At 43.8% G+C, this 27,113-nt stretch overlaps 1 protein-coding gene across 5 annotated transcripts in view; it reads left to right on the top strand.

Moving 5' to 3' along the window:
- The first annotated feature begins 15,740 nt into the window (after positions 1–15,740).
- The window catches only part of DIS3L2 (DIS3 like 3'-5' exoribonuclease 2), a 259,999-nt gene continuing 248,626 nt past the window's right edge, over positions 15,741–27,113 (top strand). The window contains exons 1-2 of one of the 5 annotated variants that reach the window (XM_060193788.1): positions 15,822–15,868; positions 19,554–19,611. The gene's annotated coding sequence lies outside the window, so the exon portion shown is untranslated. Of the gene's footprint in view, positions 16,250–19,553; positions 19,612–25,573; positions 25,796–27,113 lie in introns of those variants that run through there. The other 4 variants (XM_060193791.1, XM_060193785.1, XM_060193786.1 and 1 more) reach the window with 4 other exon arrangements.

Genomic DNA, 27,113 nt, shown 5'->3' on the forward strand with positions numbered 1-27,113 from the left:
ACAGCAGAGCGTTTATGTGAAAGACTCTCCGACCTGAAGCTCTGACGTCCCAGGTTCAATCCTCAGCACCATTATATGACAGGAACTGAGCAGTGCTCTGGTTAAATGTTAAATAAATAAATGTTGGTCAGAAGATTCTTGAAATATTATTCTTGTTCATTTCCTGAGTCATATCCCCCTCAAGAGGAAAAGTGTCAGACTTTCACTATAAAAAAAATACTGATGAGACAAATAGATCAAAATACAAATAACTACAAACAAGGCCTGGAGGAATTGTTTCCTGGGTAGGGTTCATGACTTGCTATATATACAGCCTAGGCTCAAACCCCAGTACCACTTGGGAGGTGCTATGGGACAAGGGGAAGCTCTTGCTCTGTGGTTTCTCTTTTTCTGAATGAAAAAGTGGTCCTGAGCAGTGACATCTTGAATTCATGAAGCCCCAGCTCCATGACAAATCAACAATGAGGCCAAACTGTCACAGACAGAGGAAGAATGTTTTCACATCTACTTCTTAGAAACAGGCTCTGTTCACATCTGGATTTTCTATGCAGGTAAACACACAAAGGAATGTGTTCTCAGTCACAAGGTGTTCTTGAAGTGTGATGCCTTCTGCACTACTTGGAATGTTTTCGCCACTTGACCAGGCAGGACTCTTCCCTTTTTAGAGACAGAGAGGCAGAGAAGAAAGAAAGAGAGAGAGAGAGAGAGAGAGAGAGAGAACACAGCACCAAATCTACTTTCATGTAGTGCCTCTCTTTCTGTCTCTCTCTCTCTAAACAAATAAAACTACCAAATGTTAATGACAACTCTGGTGGCGATTAAAAATATATAATATTTTCTTCTTTCTGGAATTAATTTAGTTTTCCTTAAGTCAAGTGAAGGATGAAATTACTTTTCCCTAATACCATTTATTGAATTGTTATAGCATATTTGTTGATTTTTTTTTTCCTACCACCATTCTCTCTCTCAGCAGAGTACTGCTCAGCTCTGTTTTCTAGTGGTGTTAGGGATTGAATTAGGCAGGTATGAAAGCACAACTTTTATGCTGTCTCCACAGCCATCCACCAGTTTAAACTTTTGCTTTTCACCTGCTGATTTCCTTTTTTCTGCTCCTCATTCTTTAAAGATTTATTTATTTCTTTATTTTTTTGTGACCAGAGCACTGCTTAGCTCTGGGTTATGATGGTGCAAGGGATTGAATCTGGGACCTGAGAGCCTCAGGAAGTAGAGTCTGTTTGTATAACTATTATGCTATCTCCCCCACCCAAGATTTATCTATCTTGATGAAAGAGAGATACACACACACACACACACACACACACACACACACACACACACACACACACAGAGAAACCAGAACTTTGTTCAGCTCTGACTTACGGTGGCACTGGGGTTGAATCTGAGGCCTCACTCAGTGCCTCAAGCATGGAAGTCTTTTGTAGAATCATTATGCTGTCTCCCCTGGCCATGATAAATTTGCAAGAACACTCTCAAAGTCCATAACTTTCTCTCATTGCCTTGCTTGTTCACTCACCCTGGTTTTAAAATCTGTTTTACTATCTTATAAGGCATGCCACTTGCCAAATACGTCTTCTTTAGAGGATTTTCTTTATTCTTCGTCCATATTTATTTTTCGGAAGAACTTTGTAATAATTTACTCAAGTTCCCTCAAAAATCCTGCTGTGATTCTAGGAAGGTGTTAGCGCTCCCCAAAGTAAAGGCAGGAGTTTGACAAGAGACTGTCAGAAGCTCCCTTGTGATAAGGATCGCCAAAGAGAGGAGTAACCTCAAGCTACCAACCAGCACCCCTACCTTGACCCTTGTCCCCAAGAACTCAAACCCTGTCTAGCACACCTCTGCCTCAATCTTCCTTGTGAGAAAACTTTAGACCCTGGGAGGCCTTTGGCCTTGACCTTGATAGGGGATCCTATCTTCTTGCAATGAAGATGTTTGGTTGAAAAAACAAGTACATATCTGTGTGCAGGATTTGTCAGGTGGAAAGCTTGCTCTTTTCTGCTGGCAGACAGCTAGTGGTACAAGATGTCAGAAGTGTTTTCAAAGGTCAGTGATTATTTTTCTTCAAGAGGAGCAGAAGTGAGGATCCCAGAGCTAGGTGGGAGAGCTCATGGTTTATCTATATGTTGGTCCCCTGGCTGGACACCTGCAGTTCAGAACAGGGAACCGGGAATGTCCATGTTATACTCTAGTAAGAGACTTGACAGGCTAGCTGGACTGAAAATCTTAATAGAGGTTTAGGTAAAGCCATGGGAAATAAATATACTCAGAAGAAAATGCATTACATAGCCTCCAAGACAATTCAAAATATCTCCAGTACCATAGCACTGTAATTAAAACACATGTGAAGTTCTGTTTCCAATCACTAAAGTAAGTTTTTTTGTGATGTTTTCAGTCAGAGCACTACTCAGCTCTGATTTATGGTTGTGCCAGGATCTGAACCTGGGACCGCATGCATGAAAATAGTTTTTTGGGAGCTGGGCAGTAGCACAGAGTGTTAAGCGCACATGGAGCAAAGCGCAAGGACTGGGGTAATGATTCTAGTTCAGACCCCCAGCTCTCCACCTGCAGAGGAGTCGCTTCACAGGCGGTGAAGCAGATCTGCAGGTGTCTATCTTTTTCTCCTCCATCTGTTTTCCACTTCTCTCTCCATTTCTCTCTGTCCTATCCAACAACAACATTATTGTCAACAACAATAAAACAACAAGGGGAAATAAAAAAACAAAGAAAGTAGTTTGCATAACCACTGTGTTATTTCTCCAGCCCTAGAGTAGTTTTTTTTTAAAGTACAATATCCAGTTCTGACAAAGCTATACTGTATGAAGTTGTTACACACTACTTCAGGCAGCATCAAATAGTTACCAGCCATACTTGCAATATGTATTGGTTACATGTCAATTATTATAAAAAGTTTACATGCTTTGATTCATGAATCTGAATTATATTTTGTGTAAAGAGATTATCAAAAGGAGTTTATCAAATACACACAAAGTTAGTGCACCATGATTTATAGCTTTTAAACATTGAGTAAAATCATACAATGCTTCATAGAATATTATAGTCCTTGAAAGTAGTTTAAAACTTTTTAAAAAGGAAATAATCTAATTCATGTGCAGAGATTTAGTTGTGTGGATATTTGTTAAACATTATAAGTTTAAAAATGGAACTAATCTATATATCTAACAATATTGTATAATTGTGTTTATATAATGGAAATTTTGGGGTTTGAGGGGTGGTTCAGTGTTGGATTCTCAAGCATGAGGTCCCCAGCTTGATCCTGGCATCACATGTGCCAGAGTGGCATTTTAGTCCTCACCCTCCCACCATCTTCCCCCCCCCCATAAATAAATAATTACAAAATGAAAAATTTAGGGCTGAGTGGTGTTGCACCTGGTTAAGCACACGTGTTATAATGTGCAAGGACCTGTTTTCAAGCTCCCAGCCCCCACCTGCTTGGGGGATGCTTTGCAGGTGGTGAAACAGTGCTGAAGGTGTGTCTGTATCTCTCCCTTTCTATTTCCTTCTTCTCTCTAGATTTTTCTGTCTTTATCCAACAAATAAATAGATATTTTTAAAAAGAAAAAGAAAAAAATAATGCAAAATTCAGAATGTGAGGCCCATGCATTCATTTCAGTACCATATAATTATCTTTGCTGATGTATTTTCATGTTTTTGAAATGAAAAATGATAAACAATGTTAGAATGGTTTGGGGGGTGGTGCAGTGGATAAAGCATTGGACTCTCAAGCATGAGGTCCTGAGTTCAATCCCTAGCAGTACATGTACTAGAGTGATGTCTGATTCTTTCTCTCTCTCCTTTTTCATTAATAAATAAAATGTTTTTAAAAATGTTAGAGAACATTCCACTGGAGGGCACACACTTTTTGTTTTGGCATTTGCGACAAAGCTCCAGTAATCATGGCAGTGTGGTCTGGCATGTAAGGGACAGATTAAAAGAGACAGAACCAGGGAATATGATGCCTCCTTTCCTGAGGCTGACATGGTGAATGTGTCTGCGAGCAGGACTGGAATGTAGAGTGTGGAAACAGAGAAAACCCCAAGGACAAGAGCACCAGCTTTTGGCAGTTAATCCTTCTCCAGAGACAAAATAACCATGGCCACTACCGGGTGCTGGGGCACCTTGCCTCCCAGTAGGGCAACAGATAACCATATATAAGACTAAAAGTCAGGTTCTTCGCTGCTAGAGTTAACCATCATTCAATAGTTCATCTTATCTCATCCTGTTATCTTTATATTGCTTATGTAATATAATCTTTGCTCATGGTATGCACTCCCTATAGCTTCAAAAAAGTATAAAAAGAGAGCTCCTAAAGCTAACAGTACCTTTCTGCTTCTTTAGAAGATATATATGTGTATATTTTGCTAATAAACCTTCCCTTGCGGACTTCAGATTTTAGATCCCTTTGTTTCTACACTGTGATGACCAAAATGTTCCTGGGAAACTTAAGAGTTATATCTGAGACCGGCTCAGTGTCCTGCTACAAGTCCACCAGTGGGATGAATTAGAGCCTGGAAATAGAGCAGATGTCTGTGGTCCACTCACTTCAAAAATGTGTTGGGATCCTACAATGGGAAAGGAATAGTTTTTTTTTTTTTAATGGGTTGGGTCAACTGGATAATTACAAGCAAAAGAATAAGCTTAGATCTCTAGTTTACAACACACACACACACACACACACACACACACACACACACACTGAGGGGGGATAGCATAGTGGTTATGGAAGAAGACTTTTCATATCTGAGGCACCAAATGTTCCAAATTCAATCCCTAGCATCACCATAAAGTGGGGAGCTTAGCAATGCTCTGAAAAATAAAATAAAATTAAAAAAGTAATCTGGGAAGTGGTGCAGTGGCTAAAGCTACGGTCTCTCCAGCATGAGGTCCCAAGTTTGATCTCCAGCAGTACATATCCCAGAGTGGTGGTCTGGTTCTCTTTCTCTCTCACAATTAATAAAATCTTTTTTTAAAAAAGTAGCTGGAAATGGATCAAATCTATATGTAAGAGTTAAAACTATAAAACTTTTAGAAGGAAACAGAGGTTATAAATCTTCATGACCTTGGATTAGAAAGTTTCTTTCTTTTTTTTTTTTTAATTTATTCCCTTTTGTTGCCCTTGTTGTTTTATTGTTGTTGTTGTTGGATAGGACAGAGAGAAATGGAGAGAGGAGGGGAAGACAGAGAGGGGGAGAGAAAGACAGACACCTGCAGACCTGCTTCACCGCCTGTGAAGTGACTCCCCTGCAGGTGGGGAGCTGGGTTCGAACCGGGGTTTGAACCGGGATCCTTATGCCGGTCCTTGTGCTTTGCGTCACCTGCACTTAACTCGCTGCGCTACAGCCCGACTCCCCTAGAAACAGTTTCTTAGCAAAAAGTTCTCCCTGAGTTTTCTTTCCCTTCCTGCCTTAGTTTTATGCAGAATTTCTCTTTCCCTGTAATGCTCTCAACTGATTACTGTATCACTTTGAGTGCTACTTCCTGTCCATTGAACCTTACTGGTGTTCCTATCGTGTCTGCAGCATTTTATTTCCCTAGTATTCTCCTGGGCATTTAGTTGGGTATCATAGTGGTTTAACTTTTCCTATTAAATTTGTTATCTCGAAAAATAACCATCAACTTGGTTGTTTTCTTTTTTTCCTTCTTGTCACTATTGGCATGGAAGATAAAACAAAACAAACAAAAGCAAATAAACTCCCCCAAGACATCTTGCACCATGTACTTGGTGTCTTTAAAAACATTGTCTGGGGGTCGGGTGGTGGCGCAGAGGGTTAAGCGCATGTGGCGCAAAGCGCAGGGGGCGTAAGGATCCCGGTTCGAGCCCCCGGCTCCCCACCTGCAGGGGAGTCGCTTCACAGGCGGTGAAGCAGGTCTGCAGGTGTCTATCTTTCTCTCCCCTTCTCTGTCTTCCCCTCCTCTCTCCATTTCTCTCTGTCCTATCCAACAACGAATTGCGTCAACAAGGGCAATAATAATAGCCACAACGAAGCTACAACAAGGGCAACAAAAGGGGGGGAAAATGGCCTCCAGGAGCGGTGGATTCATGGTGCAGGCACAGAGCCCAGCAATAACCCTGGAGGAGGAAAAAAAAAAACATTGTCTATAAAATAATGTCCAGTATGTGCTGCTGCCTTTTTCAACTCAGTTGTTCCATTCGTCTCTCTCCCTCTTGTCTGGTCATGTGGATATCTGTGATGTTTTGGCTTTCTCTCCTTTCATTGTATGCAGCTTGTGAGAAATCTTCATGTGCTGATTGGGAATGTCTTTATCTTCAAAACGGCAAGTGATTTTTGTGACCACACTTAACAAAGCTGCCAATTCCCCATTCTTCCTCTTTGGGTCCCTTTCTGACATCACCTCCTTGAGTAGAAGCAACAGAAGGCCCTGAGGTGCAGAGCTTGCTGAGAAGCCCTCAGTGGGGCTGGGGCAGAGCCATTGCTGGGACAGATGAATGGAGTATTGTGGAGCAGTTTCACCAACAAGCTCCAACAGCATCCTCCCCCTGCAGGAGTCCTGTTCTGCAGAAAAGCTACAGGGCAGGCAGGCTTGCCTTGTTCAGTGGAAGCTCCTTCTCCAACAGGCCCCCTGCCTCTCCCAGCTGGCTTTTTCTTTGACCTTGCCTGGGGAAGAGCTTCCTTCCTAGGATGTGGGCTTCTCAGGGCAATAGACCCATTGTGGGTTCTGCAGGGTGGTACCAGCATGCCTGGGTTTGCAGGAATCCTAGGATGGAGGCAGCTTCCTCTGTCAGGCTGGGACCCGTTAGCTTTTGTGCAAGCCTGGTCTGTCTGAGCCAGGCTGTTAAGTGATTCTATTTCCTTTTTCTTTTTTCTTTTTAAAACTTTTTAATTATCTTTATTTATTGGATAGAGACAGCCAGAAATCAAGAGGGAAGGGGTGATAGAGAAGGAGAGAGACCAAGAGACATCTGTAGCATTGCTTCACCACTCACAAAGCCTTCCCCCTGCAGGTGGGGATGGGGGCTCGAACCTGGGTTCTTATACATTGTAATACATGCGCTCAACCAGGTGCACCACCACCTGGCCCCTATTTCCTTTTTCTTTATAAATGCTTTAGATTAAAAAATTTTCAGAGAAGTAGATTTTGTCTTTTTAGCCTAGGTTCTGTTTCTTAAGTAGGAGAATTTAGAACATTGACATATAATCTTATAATTGTCATAATTGTATTTTTCTTTCCTTTCTATTTTTCTCTTTATTTTCATCTCTCTCTTTCCTTCTTTTCATCCATACTTTCTTTTCAGAGCAGCTTATGATTGTGCTGGGGATTGAACCAGGGACATTGGAGCCTCAGACATTAACAACTTTTTTTTTTTGCCTCCAGGGTTATTTCAGTGCCTGCACTACGAATCCACTGTTCCTGGAGGCTATTTTTTCCCTTTTGTTGCCCTTGTTGTTTATCGTTGTTGTTGTTATTACGATTATTGTTGTTGGATAGGACAGAGAGAAATCAAGAGAGGATGGGAAGACAGAGGGGAAGAGAAGGATAGACACCTGCAGATTTGTTTCACTGCTTATGAAGTGACCTCCCTGCAGATAGGGACCCGGGGGCTTGAACGGAGATATTTACACTGGTCCTTGCACTTTGTGCCATGTGCTCTTAACCTGCTTGCTACTGCCTGGTCCCCCTATAATCTTTTTGCATAACCATTATGCTGTATCCCCAGTCCTTATAATTGTGTTTTTCTTGATTTTTCTGTCACTGAAATTCTTTTTTTTCTTCTTTAACTTCATAGGAGATTTCTATTGGATTTTGTATTTTTATTCTTAATTTTAGTGAGATGAAATGTGATTTTTTTTTTGAATGATCCAATTTTCTTGATTTTTTTTGCCTCCACGGTTATCACTGGGGCTTGGTGCCTGCACTATGAATCCACTGCTCCTGGGGGCCATTTCCTCCATTTTTGTTGCCCTTGCTGTTATTGTTATTTTTGTTATTGTTATTTCTTTTTCTTTTCTTTTTTTATTTAAGAAAGGAGACATTAACAAAACCATAGGATAAAAGGGGTACAACTCCACACAATTCCTACCACCCACTCTCCATATCCCATCCCCTCCCCTGATGGCTTTCCCATTCTCTATCCCTCTGGGAGGATGGACCCAGGGTCATTGTGGGTTGCAGAGTCTGGCTTCTGTAATTGCTTCCCCGCTGAACATGGGTGTTGACTGGTCGATCCATACCCCCAGTCTGCCTCTCTTTCCTTAGTAGGGTGGGTCTCTGGGGAAGCAGAGCTCCAGGACACATTGGTGGGTCTTCAGTCCAGGGAAGTCTGGTCAGCATCATGCTGGCATCTGGAACCTGGTGGCTGAAAAGAGAGTTAACATACAAAGCCAAACAAATTGTTGAACAGGTATTGTTATTTCTGTTGTTATTGGATAAGACAGAGAGAAATTGACATAGGAGAGAAATATAGACACCTGCAGGCCTGCTTCACTACCTGTAAAGCAACCCCCCCCCCTGCAGGTGGGGGAGCCCGGGGTTCATACTGGGATCCTTACTACAGTCCTTCTGATTCATGCCATGTGTGCTTAACCTGCTGCACTACCGCCTGGCCCCCGATTTTCTTGATTTTTTTGTGTGCCTTCACTTACCCAACACAGAGCAGACTGTGTTCATGTCTTTATACTTGTTCTAATTCAAACATGCTTTTCTTTCTAATAGGAAGAATCTTTTTGTTATCATTCACTTAGCTTGTTCAAACCCTTCTCAGTCAAACCCTGTGGGTTTGGTTTTGGCATTCTGTGAAGTTTTTATCTCTAGTTTGGAACTTTCACTATGATTATTGCATTATGACAATTATACTTTATACTTCTGTTTTTCAGCTGAGGGTTTGTACATCCATGGAGATAGAATTGTGCTGGAAAAAATTATCTCTCTTGGGGCCAGGCGGTGGCATACCTGGTTAAGTGCACACATTACAGTGCAGAAAGACCCAGGTTCAAGCCCCTGGTGCCCACCTGCAGGGGAAAAGCTTCACAAGTGGTGAAGCAGGGCTGAAGCTATCTCTCTGTCTCTTTTTCTCTCTACCCCCCTAAATTTCTCTGTTTCTATTCAATAATAAAACAAAAGTTTAAAAAAAGATTAGTATCTCTCTCTGCCTGTCTACACTTCAGTGAGATTGTGTCCAAGAAGAGGGCAGGTAGGTGAGCTTTTGGATGCATGTGCAACACACACACACACACACACACACACACACACACACACACACACACACTCTTCTGCTAGATGAGTCTCTTTCTCTGACTCAATTCAAATCAGATGTTCTCTCTCTAGAATTTTACATTGTGGAGACCCAACCAGCCTTAGATTCTGGGAAGAAAGAAACAGACCCACCCTTTATTGAAATTGTTCCACATTCCTCTCCTAACACTACACATAAGCCCAACAGCACCCTTCCCCTCACCCCACTACAGTGTGCATGTTCTTGGAGAAACACCAATATCTGAAAAACAAATTGGGGTTCAGTTAGTGTGAGAGAGAGTGTTAGGGTAGTCTACAGTGCCACATAAGGAACAACCAAATTTGCTGTGTTAAGATTGTTATTTATAAATCACTTTTTAAAACATTCCTGGGAGTAGCATATATATAGTTTATTTTAAAAAACAAATGAAAACTAAGTCACCTTTTTAAAATTAAGTCATTATTTATTTATTCCCTTTTGTTGCCCTTGTTTTATTGTTGTCATCATTGTATAGGACAAAGAGAAATGGAGAGAGGAAGGGAAGACAGAGGGGGAGAGAAAGATAGACACCTGCAGACCTGCTTCACCACTTGTGAAGCAACTCCCCTGCGGGTGGTGAGCCGGTGGCTCAAACTCAAACCAGGATCCTTATGCCGGTCCTTGTGCTTTGCTCCACCTGCACTTAATCCGCTGCGATACTGCCAGACTCTTATATAGTTTATTTTTAATGAAAGACACAGAGAAAGATACAGAGAGACAGAGATCAGGGCACTGATCAGCTCTGGCTTATGGTGGTGCTAGAGTCTGAGTCTCAGGCATGAAAGTCATTGGCATAACCATTATGCTGTCTTCCCAGTCCAGAAATAGCTATTATTTTTTTATTTTTTATTTAAGAAAGGAGACATTAACAAAACCATTGGATAAGAGGGGTACAGTTCCACACAATTCCCACCACTGGATCTCCATATCCCATCCCCTCCCCTGATAGCTTCCCATTCTCTATCCCTCTGGGAGTACGGACCCAGGGTCATTGTGGGTTGCAGAAAGTGGAAGTTCTGGCTTCTGCAATTGCTTTCCCGCTGAACATGGGCGTTGACTGGTCGGTCCATACTCCCAGTCTGCCTCTCTTTTTCCCTAGTAGGGTGGGTCTCTGGGGAAGCGAAGCTCCAGCACATATTGGTGGGGTCGAGAAATAGCTATTATTTAGGATAATTTTTCACTAAGCAATAATTTTTAAAAACATTTTATTGATTCATTGAACAGAGAGAAATTGAGAAAGAAAGTGAGATAGAGATGGAGAGACACATGCAGCACTGCTTAACTGTTCATGAAGTTTCCCCTGCAGGTGGGGGCTGGGGGCTTGAACCCTGGTCCTTGCACATTGTAACACACATGCTCAATTGAGTCCCCTAAGTGCTAATCTTAGTGAACACATGTATTTAGTATGCGCCTGGCACTATTCTAAAGATTGACTCATGTAAGTTAACATCATTTAAACAAGATGATACTGTAATCATCTGTATTCGTAGGTGAAGAAAGTGGAGACACAGAGAAGCTGAGTGATTAGACCAAGGCCATACTCTAAGTGATTGGGGAGTCGGATTAAAACTCAGCAGCCTGACTTCTCTTGTTTTAAGTTCTGAGCTGCATTGCTGCTCTGGTGGAGTTGCCACACGAGAGAATTCACTTTGGAATACTCTGTCTCTCTACTTGAATAATAATAATGATAAAAGTGGTCCGTAGGGGTGAAACTGAGTATATTTGAGGCTTCAGCTCCACAGACAAAACAAAACATTAACTTTAAGAACTAAAGAATAACAGGGTGACAAAATTCTGATAAAGTTAAACTAACAGCCAAAATTATTTGAAAAGGGGAACATTCTCATAGGACCTAAAAGGTAAGACAGAAGTGAAGGTGATTACAAAAACCTGGGAATGTTCTAGAGGGATTTACACTTTTTTTTTTTACTTTTTAAATTTATTTTTTATTTAAGAAAGGATAAACTAACAAAACCTTAGGGTAGGAGGGGTACAACTCCACACAATTCCCACCACCCAATCTCCATATCCCATCCCTTCCCCTGATAGCTTTCCCATTCTCTATCCCTCTGGGAGCATGAACCCAGGGTCGTTGTGGGTTGCAGAAGGTGGAAGGTCTGGCTATCCTAGGTGGTTCACTTTTTTTTGGATTTACACTTTTTTAAGTGAGGTAAGAATAATACTATTAAGGTAAGAGGAGAAAAAGGTTTTTTTAAATCTCAGTTTAAAGTGAGGCAAGGAGAAAAGGACAGCCAACTGGATGGAGCCCGTGATCTGGGCGGATCTTATAGCCCTTGTGGAGGAGGAACCTTGATTCTGTGGCAACGTGACACATTTTCTGCTCACCCGGGGTCCCCTCAGCCTGCAACACAATGAAACAAGCCCAGATTCAGAGAAGATTCAGGGCATTTCTGTTGAGCTGGGACCTCCCAAAGTCACACTCCCAGGGCAGTGAACACTGGTTCCCTTCGGTTCTTGGACTTTGTTTACTTACCTGAGCTTGTGGATTGAATCACCTTTCCATTCAGCCTTTATTCTCTGGGGTGCTCATGCTGTTGGATGGATTCATTCCATCTCATCTCTTTGAGGTTCTTTACACTGCACGCACACACACACACGCACACGCACACACGCACACACGCGCACACACACACACACACACACACACACACACACACGTCACCTTTATCGCCTTACTTCATCTTGGAAATTGCAACACATCTTAGGGATCCTGAGTTGCATGTTATCTGCTCCTTTCACTGTAACTGGCAGGGGAGCCACTGGGTGGGGACATGGGACAATTTCCAGGGTTTATTCTGGATGGGCTGCTGAGAGTGATGGCACAGTGAGAGGGAAAATGAAATTCATGGCTGACTATTCCTGGGTATCTGGTGTGTCCTTGAAGCTTGGGGAGCTTTTGGTGCAGGAGAAGATCTACATCAAAGGTGGCAGCAGTTAGGAATAAGGGTCAGACTGGGTCTGGGAATTTCTGGGGCTACTACAGCTGCTGGTAATTGCAGAATTCCCAGGAAGTCTTGAGTTTCATAGCTGACAGTCTTCTCACTCCCAAACCCAAATAGACTTTTCTGGAGGCTCCACAAACAAAACAAAACATTAAAGTTAGGAAGTTAAAAACAATATGGTGATAAAATCTTGATAAAGCTAAACAGCCAAAACAATTGAAGCCATCTTTTTTCCATTGTTGTTGTTGCTGGATAGGGCAGAGAGAAATTGAGAGAGGATGGAAAGTCAGAGGGGGAAGAGAAAGACTGCTTGTGAGGCAACCCCCCTGCAGGTGTTGACAGTGGGGACAGGACTTCAAACCGGTATCCCTGAGCTTTGCACTATGTGCACTTAACCTGGTGCGTTATCTCCCGGCCCCAGAAGGTGAACATTCCAATAGGACCTATAGTGGGTTCTGCAGGGAAGAACTGTCAAAGTCCTCCCACTTCCAAAGCCCAAACAGAATCTTCTGAATGTAATAGGTAGCTTACTTCATCATCCAGAGGATGGAGAGCCTGGGCCTCTATTTACATGCTGAGCGTTCCTGCACCAACACCTGGCTTTTCCTCAGAGCAGTCTGCATCAATGCCTGGTTCTCCAGCATCCAGTGGCCAGTCAGTCAAAACACAGTTCCTGGAACTTTCCATGCCCACCCTATCCTGGAAGTAGAATATCTACACATGATTCCCTGCAGCTCTCTGAGAATATACCCTTCCTAGCACTGGTAAGTTTCTATCTCTTGAATCATCATTGAAATCTTCCAGAACCCCAGCCAAATTACACCTCATGAATCAGCTTGGCCCTTCCACAGAACACAGTTCTTTACAATAGATTCCTCTATTGATTCCCAGCTGCCAGGTGAATTGATAAATCCAATAGACTCATGTTCTTGGGTCTTCTTTTCTCTAGCTTCCAAGCTAACTTTGGATTTTGTGTTGACAAAACAGTTGAGTGAGTTTTCCTTTACCAAACCATAACGATGTTCTTGTTGATGTTACATATAGCTGGCATGCTTGTCAGTCCGTGGTTGATAGTCTGGCTATTCCTAAACTCTTCAGCCACACATACAAGTTTAGGGCTCCCTCCACTTACAGGATGGGGACTACGTCCCCCCAGCATGATTGCCACTCCATTGGCTGGTGCTATATGTTTTGCTGTGGGATCTGCTGGAACCCTTGTGGGTCCTTGTGCATGGCAAAGTGTGCATTCTATCAGGTCAACCACCTCCTGCCTGCTACATTTATACTGTAAACACAGACTGAGGTGTATGTTTCAGACACTGTGAATTCAAAGTTAAATAACAAGTATAGTCCACTTCTGAGCTATTATTTAAATTTTTTAAATATGATTTTTTTACTAGTGATTTAGGAGACTTATGGATTTAAAAGATTTTGGGTGTGAAGTACTTTTTCTTCTTTATTTACACTTCTTATTTTTCTTTTTTTAAAAAGATTTTATTTGTTTATGAGAAAGATAGGAGGAGAGAGAAAGAACCAGACATTACTCCAGCACATGTGCTGCCAGGGATTGAACTCGGGACCTCATGCTTGAGAGTCCAAAGCTTTATCACTGCACCACCTCCTGGACCACTATTTATACTTCTTTTTTAATGTTTATTTTAAAATTATCTTTATTTATTTATTGGATAGACTGCCAGACATTGAGAAGGAAGGGGGAAGATAGAGAGGGAGAGAGAGACAGAGAGATACCTGCAGCACTGCTTCACCAATTGTGAAGCCTTCCCCCTGCAGGTAGGTACCAGGGGCTTAAACCCGAGTCTGTGCACACTCTAATGTGTGCTTTTAACTAGGTGCACCATTACCTGGCCCCATGAAGTTTTTCTTTTCTTTCTTTTATATACTTTATTGGGGGGGGGGTTAATGGTTTACATTACAGTCACTGACAAAGGCACAGCCCCTCACCTTCCCGTGATAGGGTTCTAGATGTCTGAGAGACACAGGCTCCCTCAACATAGGGCCTCTTCCCTTACCATACACCAGGACCTCAAAGTCTCTTCATTTCATCTCTTTCCTTCTTTTCCCAGAGTCTTTTGCTTTGGGGCAATATACCACACCCAGTCCAAGTCTCACCTTGTGTTTTTCATGGTTGTAGTTTCATACCTATACACTTGTGTACAAGTCTCTGCATCCACTACCAAAGTTCCTGCGTGCCTGCTACCCCCTTTGATAACCAGCACAGTTCTCAGAGAAAGTCTAAGAGAGAGCTTGGTATATATGTCATTTTATTTTACTGCAAATTTGTTTGCTTTAGTTCTCTATATTCCACATGTGGGTGAACCCACCCATTAGTTGTCAGTTGCCTGTTACTTCACTTAGCACCATCACCTCCAGTAGTAGATCACAGTTATTGGCAGATGAATCCACAACTTTGCAAATTCTACCAGGGTGCTTTTGAAACCTCAAGGCATCCAGGCACACTTAATATTCCTTCTGTTCCCTGTTTCCATACACAGCCTGTAGAGACTCCTCTAGTATACACTGTGAGCCTGCTGACCTGGACTGCCTGCATTTTGACTTTTCTTTCTTTCTTCTTTTAAAAAATATTTTATTTACTTATTTATTTTCCTTTTTTTGTTGCCCTTGTTGTTTTTATCATTGTTGTGGCTATTATTATTGTTGTTGCAAGATAGGACAGAGAGAAATAGAGAAAGGAAGGGAAGACAGAGATGGGAAGGGAAAGACAGACACCTGCAGACCTGCTTCACAGCTTGTGAAGTGACCCCCTGCAGATGGGAAGGCGGGGGGTCGAACCCGTATCCTTATGCGGGACCTCGAGTTTCATGCCATGTGCGCTTAGCCTGCTGCGCTACAGCGCGACCCCCATTTTGACTTTTCTATGGTTCCTGCTGGCCCGCGGGCGCATGTGGCCTGGGAGCTGAGGTGCCCACCCCCTTCTGGAGGCTCTCATCTCCCTTGTCTCTCCAGAAGCTCTTCAGCTGTGCTGGGATCCCAGCTTCCCTTGTGGGTGACTTTCCTCTGTACCTGCACCACTATTATTGGTTTTTCCCCGGCTTTATCTTTTAAAAATTGACTTAACGTTAGTTTATAGTATTATAAGATTTAGGGGTAGAGTTTTACACCTGTATGTCTGCATGGCACACTACGCCCACCACGAAAGTCCCAGTGCCATCACACCAATGCCACCCCCTTCTTGTCTTGCATTTTTCCTGCCTGTTCTTCAGATAATCACCAAGATCTTCAAAGTCTAGGCGTCAGTTTGATTGTTATTATGAATTTTTAAAGATTAATTTTATTTATCACATGGGAGGCAGTTTCACTTGAACCAACACATGCACTCCACCAGCATGGCCAGGGGCTGGGAGAGAGAACGAGGCCTTACTGCTGGAGGAGGGGTCCCTACCGGGTGCACCCCGGGGAGCAGGACTGGCGGGATTCTGAGCTGGGGGATGGGGTGCCTGCCTAGCTGGGAAGCTGGAACCGTGGCCCCAGCCGCGCCCGTAGCCTTCTGGCCCCGCCCGGCCACCGTCGCCCTCCCTCCCGCAGCTCGTGTGACCCGGAAGCGCATCCTCCTTAGCAACTGCGGGACAGCGGCGGCGCCGGCCTCCCGGGAGCCAGGGTGAGGCTTCTCGCCCCCGTCCGCGCACCTACCGCCACCCGGTTCCGGGGTGGGGGGCGGTCCCGTGGGGACCCCGCGAGCACCTGCACCCCCGGCGGGCGTACCCTGCCGCTGCCACCTGCGCTCCCCGGCCCAGGCGTAGGCCCTGCCCCGCTCCGGCCGCCCCGCGCCCCCGGCCCACCAGCCCCGTGCAGCCCGGCCGGTCACGGAGCCCGCGGCCTCTCGCCTCCCAGAAACGCCGCCCCGGCGCGGGGCACCTGTGGACGCTTCTCCCCGGGTCCCCACAGCCCTGCGGGGGCCGCTGGGTTGATCGGGAAGCACGTGTGACCCCACGTTGTCATCCGGCTTTGCGGCTCCGGTGTTGTTCTCGGGGTTCTGGCGGTGGGTCTTCAGTTCCCCGCGGGCCGACCGGTTTCGGAAAACGCGGAACTTGACAAGTGAAAGGGGCGGAGGTCGTCAGTGTCAGTGGTTTCCTTTGAAAAGACGAGGGCACCCGAAACCTCCCTTGGTGGAGCCTGCAGGCGTGGGGAAACGCTAAGCCTTGTTTGAACACTCGGATTTGTATTCAATCCACAGCTGACTAAATGCACAGGAAGCAAGACATGGGAACATTCCAGGGATGACATTATACGGGGATGTTGTGCACAAGTGTATCTACCCAAACCCACTTTTCAGAACAGTGTCCCTTCAGTTCAGTGAGTATGTGTTAAGCACCGACAGTGTAACATGCACCAGGGAGGCTATTTAAAAAATCAGAGAGAGAGCACACATGATGTACAAGGGCAACTATCAGATAGCATTTGTCTAAATGCAAATGAGAGGGACGGGCCGTCACTGTGGGCTGGAGTTTTCAGGAATGTGTGCAAAATTGTAAAAGATGCATTTATTTCTATTTGTCGCTGTATTAGAGGGGACAGGGACTCCTAAGGCATTTTGACCTCTGACCCTCCAGCTGTAGCCTCCAGTAAAAACATTGTCATTACCAAGAGAAAACAAATGACTTATGTGAGTTTAAATTTTCATACTCTGATGTTGTTAGGGGGAGAGAAAAAAAAATGTTGGCTCTACTTAGAAAAAGATGAAATCTACCAGGTTGCTGCAGGGGTAGCCAGCTTAAAAAAATAAATTTCTTAAACCTGGAAGAAGCAAGTAGTTTCTTTTCTTATAGTCTGAATAGTTTGGAAAATACTTACACATGGCATTTTGTAGCCTTTGTTTAAAGTTCTAAGCTCACTTGGTTGCAGTACCTTATTTCCTCTGACCCTCTACCTGTCTGGTGCTGTTCCTGTGTGAGGGCTAAACTAATGAAGCTACAGGCAGAGGACTTAGCACTTTGAGATTCTTCACTTGGTTTCTCGAGTTCATCTTTTCTATGAGACACCACACTTTAAGTTGAGTCAGTTACTGTTTCATGAATGTGGGGGAGTCTTGTGAAGAGCAGCTCTTTATTCATTTGGATGTTTCCAGAGGGCTTGCTTACTATGTAGCAGGTATCTTGCTAGAAAAATAACAAGGAAATAACTGTAGTTACTTGGCAACTAGCCCCTCTGCTTTATCCCCCCCTCGTGTGTGTGTGTGTGTGTGTGTGTGTGTGTGTGTGTGTGTGTGTGTGGGAGAGAGAGAGAGAGAGAGAGAGAGACCTATGATTATCAACATTTACCTGGAGTTATGGACTGCCAGAGAAATGTATACAGGCATCTGGAGCACTTTATATTTTTCTTGTTCAGAGAGCTGAATAGGAATCTGAGGCCCATATGTTTTGGGCATGCTCCAAAAGCTCATTTGGGAAGATGTGCAAGCTCTCAAGGGGACCCCTTGAGATGCCTTACTGCTTTCTCACAGTTTTAGTCCAATTTGTGCTCGAATAGCAGGAGTTTTGAGTGCTTACTTGGTACCAGGCACTGTGTTTGGCCTTGGAAATGGAGGAGAGTGAATGCATACACAACCTCTGTCCTCAGCCATGATAGCAAATAACCACACGAATGTGAAAGTGCAGCTGTGACCAGTGTTTGGTTAGAGCAGTCACAGAAGACATTGGAACTGCGGTCTGAAGGCTTCCCAGGAAAGGTAGAGTGTCCCCAGCAGAATAAACAGCAAGTGCACACCCCGTGATCAGGGTTCACGGAAAGGTCTGGGGACTCAGGCACAGCTCTGGAGCAGAAGGTACACAGAAGAATGGGCCCTAAGGGGCGACCAGAAGATGTCTCCACTTGTAGAGTGCACACTTTAATTGTGCTGAATGACCTGGGTTCGAGCCCCTGGCCATCACATAGAAATATTATATGCAAGGGAAAGCTTCATGAGTAGTGGAATGGTGCCATGGTGTCTCTCCTTCTCTTTGTTTTTTTTTTTTTTTTCTTTCTTCTCTGTCTTTTGTCTCACCCTTTATCTGGAAAAGATAAAAAAAAAAGAGGCCTGGTGAGGTGATCCAGAGCAAGCTGGGCCTTGCCAGGGAGTTTCACTTTATTCTTGGAGTGAAGCGAGACCTGCATCCAGCTTTACTTAGAGCTTTGGGCTGGATCGTGGGTGAGGATGACACAGTGAGATGGCGCCTGAGTAGCCTGCTTTGTGTTTCTACTGTCGCCTAGAACTGGGCTTGCTCTCTCTTTTCCCTCATTTCCTCAAATGCTCTGTCAGCTTTATTGAGTTGGGGGAGCCTTCATGTCTGGCCTAGCTTGACTATCTGTGCACTTTTTTGTTTCCTAAATTGAGAGAACAAAGATTTTACGGGTTAAAATTAGACGTCAGAAGTTAGTTGATTTAAATTGCTTTCACATCAGTCTAACCACTAGGGTGCTCATTTCTGTGGCTTTTTTCTCTTCCATTGTAAAAGACCCATGGAGGGCCTGGGAGGGAGTGACTCAGAAGTAGAGTACTTGTTTCAGAGCACGTGAGCTCTTGCGCTCAGTCCTTGGCACCACACAAGAGAACCAAAGAACTAGTGAAACAGCATGGATGGCGGCATGGATGGTGCAACCGTACTTTGCCCTCTCTTTCCTGACTTCACGCGCCCGAGTCCCACATTCAATCCCCTGCACCATCATAAGCCAGAACTGAGCAGTGCTCTGGTTAAAGAAAGAAAAGAAAAAGATAAAAGAAAAAAACAAAAGAAACTGGGCCAGGGAGTCGGCTCAGTAGTTTAGTGTGTGCTTGAGACCCTGAGCCTCATCTTCACACCACATTAAAAAAGGAGACACACACGGAACCCCACATAATATGGAATTTGCACTCTTAACTTTATTTATTTATTTGTTTGTTTGTTTATTTATTTATTTCATTGCCTCCAGGGTTATCACTGGGGCTGGGTGCCGACTCTATGAATCCATGGCTCCTGGTCATTTTCCTTTAAATTTTTTTTTTTTTGTATTTTTCATTTGACAGGACAGAGAAATTGAGAGGGAAGGGGAGATAGGGACAGAGAGAGACAGAGACCTGCAGACCTGTTTACTGCTCATGAGGTGTCCTCTGTGTAGATGGGGATCTGGGGTTGGAACTGGAATTGTTGCACAAGGTGATAGGAAGCTTAACCAGGTGCGCCCCCCCCCCCCCCCCCGAACCATTTTTTTGGTATACAGTCCAGTGATGTTACTTACTATCAGCACTGCTGTGTGACGGCCTGCTTGGGCTTTTCACCTTGCAAACTCACTGTACTCATTCAACAACTTCTGTTTCTGTTTTCCCCCAGTTCCTGCTAAGAACTCTTCCACTTGTTTCCATGATCTTGACTTCACCAGGTGGCTCATGTAAGTGAAGTCGTGCACGATGTGTCTGTGTTCACAGTCAGTCCCCTTTCCTAGAACAGCTTTTCTTCTGTTACTTCAAATCCTCCCAGTTTTTTGTTTTGTTTTGTTTTTTTGCCTCCAGGGTTATTGCTGGGCTCAGTGCCTGCACCATGAATCCACTGCTCCTAGAGGCCTTCCCCCCCCCCCCTTTTGTTGCCCTTGTTGTTGTAGCCTTGTTGTGGTTATTATTGTTATTGTTGATGTCGTTCATTGTTGGTTAGGACAGAGAGAAATGGAGAGAGGAGGGGAAGACAGAGAAGGGGAGAGAAAGATAGACACCTGCAGACCTGCTTCACCACCTGTGAAGCGACGCCCCTGCAGGTAGGGAGCTGGGGGCTCGAACCGGGATCCTTACGCTGGTCCTTGCGCTTCACGCTACATGCGCTTAACCCACTGCCCGACTCCCTGATTAACCCTCTTTTATTCTCAGTGAGAAAATAGAGCCTCCCTCAATGGAACTGGAGCATTTCTCTCTCCTGCATGACGTTGAGGAGCAAGGGAGGTTAGGGGAGATAGTATAATGGTTATGCAAACAGACTGTCTTGCCTGAGACTCTTATCCCAGGTTCAGACCCCTGCACCACCATAAGCTAGAGCTGAGCATTGCTCTGTAGTGGTTTTCTAGGTGCTGAGGCTGGTGCTAAGGCCCAGCCATTTCTGACTTTGCCTTCTTTGGATAGTACTTCTCCACATGGGAAATAGCTGCTCTTTCTCGATTGCCACGGTCAACTGTAATTGACCTTGAAGGATTGAGTATGAAACTGTAGCTGCAGGGAGGAGATAATAGCACATTGTCCCTTCTGTTTAATCCCATATAAAATCAGCAGTTTTTAAGACTTGTTATTCTCTTTAGTTATTTTAAGTTTTTTAAATGGCAAAATGTTTAAATTATCCAGAGAGCTTTTGCTCAAGTAAGACATTTGTTTTATAATTTACTGAATTTTGCCAGTTCAAATAAGTCTAATAGCTTAGAAGTAAGGATACCCTTCCGTTTATGACTGAAGTACACATTAGCAGGGAATAATATTTATTTATTTTATTTGTGCTTTTTTTTTTTTTTTCCTACTGCCAGGGCTTCACTTAGGACTGTGTGCCTACATGACTCCACTACTCTTGGTGGACTTTTTTTTTCTTTTTCTTTTTTCCAGACAGAGAGTGAGAAACAGAGGGAAAGAGAGACAGAGAGACAAGGAGAGACACCATAGTACTGATCCACTGCTGTGAAACTACCCCTTTTTAGGATTCCTTCATATGGTGCCAAGGGCTTGAATTTGTGGGCGCTTAAGCTTGGGAAAGTGCGCTCTACCGCGTGAGCTCTCTTATGATAGAACAAGAGAGACACCAGAGCATCCATCAGCTTTGGCATATGAAATTGCCAAGGATTGAACCTTGTACCTCAGGTATGCAGGTCCTGTGCTCTAGTGTGCTGAGCTATGTCTTTGACTCCCCTCCCGCTACAGGGAATGCTTCTTAGTAAATGAATTAGGACCTGGTTTGTCTTGTGAAGGGTTAGTAGTAATTGGCTAAGGCACTGTTAAAACTTGGTTAGCTGTACTCAGTGAGCACAAATTCAGGCGTGCAGTTTACTGAGCCTGGGCATGTGTGAGACTCACCAGAGACAGGAAGGGGGACATACTGCTCTCTTCCAGAGCATTCCCCATATCCCTTGACCCTCCCCCTCATCCCACACAGCCGCTGATTTTTGTCAATATACATTACTTTTCATTTCCTGCAATTTCTCAGACTTTGATTTCAGTGGGACCACATGCTATGCGCTGCTTCTGCCTCACAGTGTCATCATTTTGAGATTCTTGCATGTTGTTTAGTGTCAGTAGTCGACTGCTCTTTGCTGCGTTTCTGTCCTTCAGGTGAATGTATTCCACACTCATACATTCACAATGATGGATGTATTGGTTATTCCCAGTTTTAGCTGTTAACAAACAGGCCCGCTGTCTGCCTCTGTGGACCTACAGTAGTGGAAGATTGAATTGCTCTTGTGGTAATTGTGCGCTTGGCTTAACGAATGAGCTGATGGAGTTTTCCTCAGTGGCTGTTCTGTTTTTGTATTCCCACCAGCATTATCTGAAAGTCCTGATTTCTCTGTACCCTTGCCAATGCTTGGCATGGTCAGCCCTTTTTTTTCTTAATATCTTTATTTATTTATTGGATAGAGACAGCCAGAAGTTGGGAGGGACGAAGGTGATAGACAGAGAAATACCTGCAGCCCTGCTTCACCACTCGAAAAGCTTTCCCCCTGCAGGTGGGGGCCGGGGGATTGAACCTGGGTCCTTGTGCACTGTAACGTGTGCTCAACCAGATGAGCCACCACCTGGCCCCTGGTCAGCCCTTTTCATTTCAGGATCTGTAGTGGATGTGTGTCTGTGTGGCTTTAGTTTGCATTTCCCTAGGGACGGACTACTGACGCTGAGTTTCCTTCTGCGAACTTATTTTCTGTCCCTGTATCTCTGCAGGCAAAGTGTCTCTTCAGCCCTTCTGTCCAGTCTTCATTGGGTTCCATGTGTTTTTCTCTTGCTGGGTTTTGAAAATTCTTTATATACTCTGGATGTAAGTCCTTTTCAGACAAAGTCAGAGAGCAAGAGAAATAGAGAGAGACCTGCAGCACTGCTTCACCACTCATGAAATTCCCCTCCACCCCATGCAGTTGGGGACCAAGGGTTTGAACCAGGGTCTTTGTGCATTGTTATGTGTGTGCTTAATCAGGTGTGCTACCACCCAGCCTCTCAGCCTCTTTTTATTGTCTTAATTGCTGTATTTTTTGATGAGCAGAGTTAATTTTGATAAAGTTCAATTTACATTTTTTTCTATTATGGATTTTACACTTTTGTTGCATTATCTAAGTTATGCCACAGGATTTTTTTTTAAAATTATTTTTATTTATTTGATAGAGACAACCAGAAATTGAGAGGGAAGTGGGTGATAGAGGGTGAGAGACAGAGACACACCTGCAAAACTACTTCACCACTTGTGAAGCTTTCCCCTTATAGGTGGGGGTTGGGGACTTGAACCTGGGTCCTTGTACATTTTAACATGTACACTCTACCAGGTGTGCTACTACCTGGCCCCCAGGCATTTTTTCTTTGTTTTAGGAGTTTTCTGGTTTTAGATGTTCATTTAGATCTATAATCTACTTTGAGTTAATTGTTATATACGATGCAGGTTATGTTACAAAGTCCACTTTTTTAAAATATGGGTTCCAGTTGTTCCAGCATCATTTGCTGAAGACTATTTCCTTACAAAATTACCTTGTACTTAGGTTGGAAATCAGTTTATACTTCGGCTTCTATTTTGGGACTCTCATTTCTGTTCCTTTGATCTGTGGGTCTCTCTTGATGCTACGTGACTCTGTTACTGTAGTTTTCAAATAAAACTCAATAACAACATTATTATTATTATTTGCCGCCAGGGTTATTGCTGGGGCTTAGTGCCTGCACTATGAATCCACTGCTCCTAGAGGCTATTTTTCCCATTTTGTTGCCCTTGTTGTTGCACTTGTTGTTATTGTTGTCAAGCTGTTGTTGTTGCTGGATAGGACAGAGAGAGGATGGGAAGACAGAAAGGAGGAGAGAAAGATAGACACCTGCAGACCTGCTTCACCACTTGCGAAGTGACCCCCTGCAGGTGGGGAGCTGGGGGCTCGAACCGGGATCTTTACGCCAGCCCTTTCACTTTGCGCCATGTGCGTTTAACCCACTGCACTACTGCCCAGCCCCCTCAATACCAACTTACTATATTATGTATTGATAAATAGTTTTCTTTGTTTCTTATAATTTGTCATTGATCTTCTTGGATTTATGGTTTTATAGTTTTCACATATTTTTAAAATATTTATTCCTTTTTGTTGCCCTAGTTGTTTTATTGTTGTAGTTATTATTGTTGTTATTGATGTTGCTGTTACTGGATAGGACAGAGAGACATGGAGAGAGGAGGGTAAGACAGAGAGGGGGAGAGAAAGATAGACACCTGCAGACCTGCTTCACCGCTTGTGAAGTGACTCCCCTGCAGGTGGGGAGCCGGGGGCTCGAACCAGGGGCTCGAACCAGGATCCTTACGCGGTCCTTGTGCTTTGCACCACCTGCGCTGAACCCTCTATGCCACCACCCGACTCCCAGTTTTCACAAATTTTTAAAAAAGTTCAGTTATGACTTTTCTTTCTTTCTCCCTATCTCCCCCTTTCCTTCGTCTCCTTTTCCCTCCCCCCCTTTTTTTTTTATTTATAAATTTCTGTTCCTTAAGGTTGCTTAATGTTGCCCCTTAGCTCACTGATGCTCTCTGTTTATTTTTTGTCCTCTTTTTTTTTCTTTTTCTTTCTGTTGTTCATTTTGGATAGTTCCTATTCCTGTGTTTTCAAGTTCACTGTTTTTTCCATCAGTAGTCTTTAATCTGCTCTTAATCTCATCTGATGTGTTTGGATTATTTCTTTGTATCTTTGATGTTTGTTAACCTATTCAACCATTCCTCTTATGTTTTGAACATATGGAGTACATTCCAATCATTACTTTCCTGTCCTCATTTTATTACTTCTGTGCATTTCTGCATTCTGTTTCTCATTCTTCTTGCATTTGTCTCTGTCTCACAGAGCTCTGTTTACTAAAGAAGCTGGGCAGGATGGATAGGCAGTAATTTCTCTTTTGTATTTTTGGAAATAGATGTGAGGTTAGGTAGCTTGGTTTGGTCAGTGTCAGGTAGCTAATATTCAGATTTAAATCTAGGTTTCTCAATATCTACTCTTTCTGTCACTTCTGCTTCTGTAGGAGGGTAAGACATACATATGGAACTGAATCAGGACTATGGCCAGACCACTTTGAATGCACCTGATCTCATCTCATCTCATCTGGGAACTAACACACGGTCAGGGCTGAATAGTTCTTGGATGGGAGAACCAAGACAGAAGAATAGAATGCACCAGGCTGTAGAGAGAGGAATCATGAAAGAACATTAGGGAGTGTGTGGGCTATGAGAGACTTCCAGGGATGCAGGAAGCATTTGGGATGAACCTTGAAGGATGGGGAGAGCTTGCTGATTGCTCTGAGGGCGGTGTGGGCTTGGCAGAGTGGGCGTGTGTGGGGTTGAGCTGGGTGTGAGTCAGGGAGTCAGACGACTAGGAGGTTGGACTGAATTTTGAAGTATTTATGACATCCAGCTTTAACTTAGCTTTTCTAAAAAAAATATCTGTTTATTCCCTTTTGTTGCCCTTGTTGTAGTTATTATTGTTGTTGATGTCGTCAGTGTTGGATAGGACAGAGAGAAATGGAGAGAGGAGGGGAAGACAGAGAGGGGGAGAGAAAGATAGACACCTGCAGACCTGCTTCACCGCCTGTGAAGCGACTCCCCTGCAGGTGGAGAGCCGGGGGCTCGAACTGGGATCCTTACGCTGGTCCTTGTGCTTTGCACCACTTGTGCTTAACCCGCTGCACTACCACCTGACTCCCGATTTAACTCAGCTTTTTAGTAGACTTACCTCTTCAGCTCCTGCATGTCTTTGACAGAGTGAAGGTGTCTTTCAAGATCTCCTTTCATTACTTTGGATGGTTGTGCACCTAATTAATTCCTAGATTTACTGCTTGACTAATATGTTTTTACTAGAGTGCATTTAGTTCTACCTTATTGAGACTAACAGTTGCATTGTTTATTGTATAAGAAGTCTTGAGTCCTGTGTTCATAACATTCTTTCCGAAGAAGTCAGCATACTTGATGCTGATTCACTTGTTGATATCTCAGTAGTCACTCACTGTCTCTCTATACCCAGAGAGGATCCCACTTCCTCAGGCACCCAGGATCTGGCTTCAGTTTAAGAGTCACAGTGCAATGTTGGACTGTTCTTTTGAAAGGAACACTCAGATGATGTGTTGTGGGCAGGGCCTTGCCTTGTTTCTCTGGGATTTGCCACTCCCTCCTGGCAGGGAGGAATCCCTGTGGCACTGGCCTTGAACTCTAGTGCCCACCACATGCAGAGTTTGCTCACCTTTGACTCTCTATGGGATTGAGCCGAGGGTTTCAAATTGGATTTTGACCAGTTAAAAATAGCTAATGCTTTCCCCTGGGATGCTTTAAAGGATCTTCTGCACACCTCTCACTCGGGAGCCCTTTCTGCTGGAGCTCCCTGTGGTGACTGCTAGTGGCTCGAGGTGAGTTTGGTCAGGGAACGCCTCCCTTGACTGTGACTCTGTCCTGACTCAAGCAGCTTCAAAGCGGAGCTGAAAAGCAAGAAGGGTCTTGCTAACTCCTCATGGGCAACTGCTCTGAAGGATGTGAGAGAACCAAGCAGGTTTTCAGCATCGAAGGCTGAGTGTACAGTGAAAAGACTGTGCACGACTGTATCAGACATTCAGTACAGTCTTGCTTGTCTGTTTTCAGAGTGTGGCCTTCCGTGGCTGGAAAGGTGGCTCAGCCTGGGTTCAGTCCCCAGCCCCAGATATGACAAAACAGTGATTTACCCTGTCTCTTTATCTTATCAAATCAATCTTAGACAGAGAAAATGGAGATTATGTAGCATATATATATATATATATATATATATATATATATATATATATATATTTTAAGTTGTGATTTTATTTATTTGCTTATTTAATGAGGGAGAATCAGAGCGGCCCAGGAAGTGGTGCAGTGGGTAAAGTGCTGGAGTCCAAAGCATGAGGTCCTGAGTTTGATTCCTGGCATTGCATGTGCTGGAGTGATGCCCTGGCTATAACTCCCTTTCTCATAAGTAAATACATTTTTAAAAGATAATTTATTGTGGTCTGGGAGGTGGCACAGTGGATAAAACATTGGACTTTAAAGCATGAAGTCCTGGGTTCGATCCCCGGCAGCATATGTACCAGAGTGATGTCTGGCTTTTTCTCTCTCCTCCTTTCCCTCTCATAAATAAATAAATAAATATTAAAAAAAAATAACTTATCTAAAAATTAAAAAAAAGAGAACCAAATCGTCACTCTGGCACATGCCATAGTAGGGATTGAACTTGGGACCTCTTACTTGAGAGCCAGAGACTTTATCTATTACACCAACTCGATGGCTGCAAAGATTGTCTTTGATTAAATACTGAGACTTTACAAGATGATGTGGACACAGAATGTGGAAGGAAGACAGGACACCAGAACAGTGTGTACTTACATACCCAGCCCCCAGAGCTGAGTCACTAGACCCATGGTTCATGCCCAGGTAACCCGACCAGAGTGAGGATTGTTGCCATGGGCGATTTCCCTTCTCTTCCTAGTCCACCTCTTCCCCTTTCAGAGCTGACCTGGATGCTGTGTTTTCTTTATACTTGAACTAGTTTAAGAGTAGTTTATACTCTTACATTGCTGTGTAACTTTGCATGTTTTTGAGACTTAGAAAATGCCACCCCAGTGCAGTACATTTTCAGTGGTTTGCTTCTCCAGTAGCATCATCTGTGTTTGAGCTTTGGTGATATTTTGAAAATAATAAATACTGGACTACTTG

This window comes from Erinaceus europaeus, chromosome 7, assembly GCF_950295315.1.
Source record: "Erinaceus europaeus chromosome 7, mEriEur2.1, whole genome shotgun sequence".
Lineage (NCBI taxonomy): Eukaryota > Metazoa > Chordata > Mammalia > Eulipotyphla > Erinaceidae > Erinaceus > Erinaceus europaeus.